This window comes from Sorghum bicolor, chromosome 2 (genome assembly GCF_000003195.3).
Source record: "Sorghum bicolor cultivar BTx623 chromosome 2, Sorghum_bicolor_NCBIv3, whole genome shotgun sequence".
NCBI classification, from domain to species: Eukaryota; Viridiplantae; Streptophyta; class Magnoliopsida; order Poales; family Poaceae; genus Sorghum; species Sorghum bicolor.
Genome location: NC_012871.2, coordinates 27,635,887 through 27,641,886, shown reverse-complemented (window position 1 = coordinate 27,641,886; position 6,000 = coordinate 27,635,887).

The window sequence follows — 6,000 nt, the reverse complement described above, 5'->3', positions numbered from 1 at the left end:
AAAGTATATAATTGATGAAGAAGAAAAAATGAGTCTAAGCAAATAAACGTTAAGTCTGAGGATTACAAGATGCAAAGTAAATGAAGAATGTGTTCAAAATACATATTTAGAACAGACTTGATGGAACTTAAAGCCGAAAGCCAAATGTTATCTACTTCGGCTATCTGTTGCTGATCTTCTTCAGCTGATCCAGGAATCTTGGCTTTCTTGTCTTGCTTAATTTTGTCAAGCTTAGCCTTCAAGGTTGCCATGTTCTTCTTCTAATCGGCTAACGATGCAGGGATCAGAGATAAGGCCTCTTCCTTCTGTTTGATTGCATCTTCAATAGTCTTCAGCTGAGCTAATAGTTCTGCCCTTTCTTCAAGAGCAGTCAGATCTTTATTGATTTAGCAGGGGATTCTTTGAGGAGATCGACTATTTTCTTAACTTATAGGATTTCTTGGATGCATTGGCCTTCAGCAGCAGCTGAGTTCTTCTAAGCTTCTCTAGCTGCTAACCTGGATTAGGCACTAAGAAATTTGGGGCCATTACCTTCAAAGAATGCAACTGGCTAAATCATTTCTTTCAAATAAGAAGGAAGATCATCTTTAATTTGATTAAAAATATCTCTGATGGATCTTGCATCTTAAACCAAAACTAAAACATTCAGCTCTAGATAGGTGATCAACTATTGTAGTTGAGCTTTGATATAGTCAGGAATCATTCGTGGAGTATCTTCTGAGATCAGGATTGGTTCTTCATCAAGATATTCATCTAAGGAGAATGGCACATCAGGTGAAGAAACATGTTCCTGTATTGAGATGAGCAGATTAGTGTTTATCAGAAGATATTAGCAGATGAAAACTAAGTGGTTTGACATATCTATTCTACTGAAACCATGGTGGAGCTGGGAATAGCCAATGAAGTAACTTCAAGAAGTTGAAGGTCTGGGTTCATGGAAATAAGTTAGTATAAGCAAAAGGATTTATCCTATCGGCTATTATGAGATGATACTTGAAGAGACTTCTAGGGTACTACCTGGATTAGGATTGATGTCCTCATCACTGCTAGAGAGGGATAAGCCTACCAGGGGATCAGAAAGTTCAGGTCCCTTTTCAATAGTACATTTCTGGGCAACATCCTGAAAAGTCAAAAGTTACCTGATGCATAGGCATACTGTATACTTATGAGTTAACAGAAAGGTTACCTCGATGGCTACATCGGCTAAAGATTTGAGCTGTTTTGAAGAAGTGATTTTGGTCTTCTTTGTGGTTATCTTTTGAGAAGCAGCTGGTTGCTTTATTTTTAATGTGGCAATTGGTTGATCATCAGGTAAGTCTAATGTTGGCTTCTTCATTAAAGCTTTCAGAGAAGGTGCATCAGAGCCTAGTCTTGGGTCAGGGCACCATATATCATAGTTCACCAATGGAGGGGTCAGGCCGACAAGATCTTGAAGGAAATTAAAATGAAGGCATAATTAAGTGTATCCTAAAAATATGAAATTATGAAAATGTGATGTATGAAATCATACCTCAGGTGCAGCCTGGAAGTCTGGGTTTAAGGAGATGCAATAGATAGATACTGCTTCACTAAAAATATGTTGACTCCACTCTTGCCACCAGTGATCAAAAACTGTAGAAGTGAAAGGGATGCATTCCCATCCACTGATAGCTTCTAGCAATATATATTGTTCAAAATGAGAGATCCTGTTATACTCTATTCTAGTGGTGAGAGTTTCCTTAGGCTTCACTTTATCAGCAAAGAATAGAGCTGGGGCAATTGGCCAAAACCCATTTGCCTAGCCACTATTGAAGGATAGAAAAACTCATAGGAGGTTGGGGTTTCTCTCTGCCATGCCTGATCTCGACTGGTAATAGGCTTGGCCTTACCAAGTGACTTAGAATTTTGAACTCTTTAGGATCATTATAAAAAGTTTGAAACCTGAATGATGCTGGGAGTTCAAATTCTAGAATATCTGAGTAGACAAACCATTCTAGAGCTGCCTTTGGAGAATTTCTATAGAAAAGTTTGAAGAAGTCAGTAATTGATCTGTCGATAGTGATTGTCGATGTTGCTTCACCAAAGGACAAACATCGGTGAAATTTCTGACTCCTTGGGAGTTGTTCTTCTTGTTCTTCCAAATATTTCAAAGAAGGGAAAGACAGATTGATTAGCTCTGGATCCACTAATTTATGCAGATGTAAATTGAGCTATAACTACAGCAACCACCAAGGGCCTGTGATTGTTGGAATGGTCTCATTTTGCATCAGGTGTTGGGAGACTCCGTTCAAAAGGCTATATAGAGCTCCAAGAAGAATCTTGCCAAGTGGAATTTCGGAGTTGCCTAATATTTTCTCTACTAGGGTGAGATAATTGGATGTTGGAGAACAAGCTTGTCCATAGAAAACATATCTGTCCAGCTACATATTTAGAAAAGTTGTGTGCTCTCTGTCAGACACAGACCTATTGTCAGACTTATGCTGATGATATATTGAGACCAACCTCTAGTCCTTATGTTGTCTAACTTGACAGAAGGCTTCACCAGCAAACCAAAGGGGTTGATATGTCCTGCAATGTTGAGGCCTGTCAACATGTGGATATCAGCTAATGTTGGGGACATCGGGCCTTATCTGAAGAGGAAGGCATTGTAGGCGTTGGACCAGAAGAAACAAGCAGCCTTGAGCATAGGTTCATTCTTCTTGATATCAGAGAGGGACAAGGAGATGCATTGATCCAAGTTCCTAAGTGTCCAATCTGCTCTCTTTTTGGCTGCTACTTTGATTAACCAATTCCTCCAGCCTAGAATGATCGAGGGCCAGTTTCTTATAGATGCCCTTTTGTCCCAAAGACTAGGATGCATGTTGGATTCCTTGAAGGGAACTCTATTAGTCTTGGCGATAATTGTCCTGCTTGGATCTGGATTGCCCATCGGACCCAAGAAAATCTTGTGCACATTGTCCTCAAGCGGAATGAAGATTTGGTTTTGAAGATCCTGGAAACAAGGAGAGCAGACATTGAGGAAGAGTCAATAGATCAAGAAGATTTCAGGGGAACAGAGGAAGAAAACATACCTCTAGGATGTTGTCAATGGACGCCATTGGAGCAAAAGTCGCCGAGTTGAGGGATTCGGTGTATTAATATTGAATCATGTAGAGATTTGGCAGATTTTGCGGGTTTTGAATTTTTGACTTGGAATACTTGGAGGGAAATCCTAGCTTTTAAGGCCAATGAATGGAGAAGACGGAGGAGGAAACGGAGTAATTAATATGTTTGTATCGGTTCTGAGTAGCAATTTTGGAATAAAACTAATTTTATTCCAAAATTGAGGGGCATCTGTTAATCCTAAATTTTGGCGAGTCAGGAAACTGCCAATGGGCCTGCTTCACACAAGGAGGGACAGCCAAATAAGCGGATCGACTAAACAAGAAGTGCGGTGGAATTAGTCGATCAGAAGGGTGTCGGAACAAGGCAAGACGAAGGAAAACATGTCAGGTTCAACTAAGAAAGGCAAAGTTAGAGACTAGGTTGCTCTTTCGAGGAAAGAGTCGTGTTAGGACATGAAACTAGGACTCTGGACTATAAATATTGGAAACCCGATACTTATAAGATATACACAATCACAGTACAAACCCTTTTCGGCTTCGGCCACCAACCTTAGGAGTAGGAGTAATAGTAGATCTCGACGAGGCCTTCAACGAATCGAGCTACATCGGTTGATTTTGCTCTTTGGTTTGCTTGTAAGTTTGTCATGGTTCATGTTTAATTTGTCATGGCTGCATCAATCGAACTCATGTCAAGCTTGATTGTGAACTAGTTATCAATTTGAATTATATTTGTAAGGCTGCATTGCTTCAATCTCTTATGAATATTGGTTCAAATTAGTTATTGGCTCTATTAAATTGGCAATTTAATAGATTTATTAAGTTATCAATATTGTTTGAAGCATAATGTTTTATTTATTATAACAATATTGTGTCTAATCAAGATTTGACACGTTAGTTTGAGATTCAAACGCTTATTTTGAACCCTAAGCCAAACAATAATTATTAAGCAAAATTAAGATGATTAACCTGTTGATCTTGGTTGTTACATGTTGTGCGTTCGGGATATTTATTTTTGTTATGATTAATTTGGTAACAATAATCAAATCTAATTGTAACGAAATAGATAGATCTTGTTTGTGCTTCATGGACCCTGTATTGGCTAAATAGTTGATCCAGCTAAACTTAAACAAATAGCGCGCGTGTATGAACCTGCTTGTACATTAAATGAACTAGTAATCTGTGTTGGATTTATTGAAGCCCGCTGGCCTTTAGACCAGGTGAATATAGATTTAATACAATTATGAAAGTAATTTATTAAGACCGCAGGCCTTTAGACCAGTCCTAATAAGTTATCGTTTATTTAATGGATAAGAGGATAATACACGTAAACTATCTCTCTTTCATATACAGCGTATTGGCTAAATAGCCGATCCGGTCATTTGTACACATAAGATGCATTTGTTTAATATATTTGATAATGAGTATCTTTTGCATCATTAAGAGAAGTTGACTTTCTAGTTAATTTCCTTTATTTCAACGGCTTCTCAAGGCCATACATCTCGGAACTATCTAGCAACAACTGGCAGGCTCTATAATTTGACTTTTGTACTTCTACCTTGTCAATTTCAGGTCAAATTGACTGGCACTCCCCGGAATCAATTCATCAAGATCGTGTGTTCGTGGCTCAGGAGGTCTAGGACTTCAGCTCCTTCACTCCCTCTGAGAGCCCCCAAGATTGTTGGTGCGAGATACCAATTTTTGCGTCAACACCTTAAATGGCATAAGAATGGCTAGACACGTTGGGTATAGTGCGGCCTCTGTCCGTGTGTATAGGCTTTGTGTTATGTGCCATGGAAGGGGGCTCTATATTTGCCTGTCGAGTGAATCTAATGGCCCTAACTTGTTAGACGAACCTTTGAAAGGCTTCATAGTGAACCCTACCAGCTTTCCTTGGAAGTGAGCTAATAGGTCAACGGGCCTCGGGCAAAAGGTTAAATCATGACTTATGGGTAAAGATGTTTAGTGAGCAGTAAAAAGACAACCACCTCAGACTATTGTTAATATCATCATAGGCCATTTAGAAACCAAAATTATAGAATACTTAACAGCATATCAAAAGTCTACCATTGTCTATCCCACTAACACAAGTGGTGAGTGCTACAACACTGTCGAGATGATTATGTCCACACCACATAAGCCTCACATCCATGACCATGTCTCCTATGCTATACAAAAATATGAGCAGCCAATATCAGGCTACGTACAGTACTAGTCCTACCACATACAAATGGTTAGTGCTTGTACCCAAAAGATTTCTTGCAGCATAGGTCAGTTAGCATGGCTATATGCAAAAGTGGAGAGGCAAGGACCCTAGGCTTCTACTCAAAGGGTGAGTTGCTTAGGTGAGCCCTAAGCTAGAGGATCTTGTGGGCCTCGGTCATCTGAACAAAGCATAGTCCCTCGGCCTTGTTCTTGAGCAAATATACTAGAGCAAACATGAGTGTCTCCTATGAGTAGCCAGGGCAACCCATGACACATTCATACAAGTACTGATGCACCTCATTGTGCTAAGGGGCCTTAAGAGCTTCCCCAATTGACTGGACAGCTATCACCATGCCATTCATTAGGTCAACTTCCTCCTGTGATAACTTTCTTCTCTTCCCACACCTCTCCTTTTCCTCAGCTCCCTTTGAGCTTTGTGGGACATCTACTTCCTTACCTGAGTGCACCTCTGTCTTGGTCAAGTCAGAAACATCGCCACCATTATCATCTATTTGACCTATGTCAGTACCCAGTGGTTCATTAGAACCCATTGCAAATCTCCTAGTGGCCTGACTACCACCAAAAATAGCCTCCATCTGAACATAATTCTCAACTAGAGTGTTCAGGAGTTTTGCATCATTAGGATGATCCTATGGAGTCAAGATAAGGAAGTATTAGCAACTAGTTAGCAAATTAAGGTGACCCTAGCAAAAAT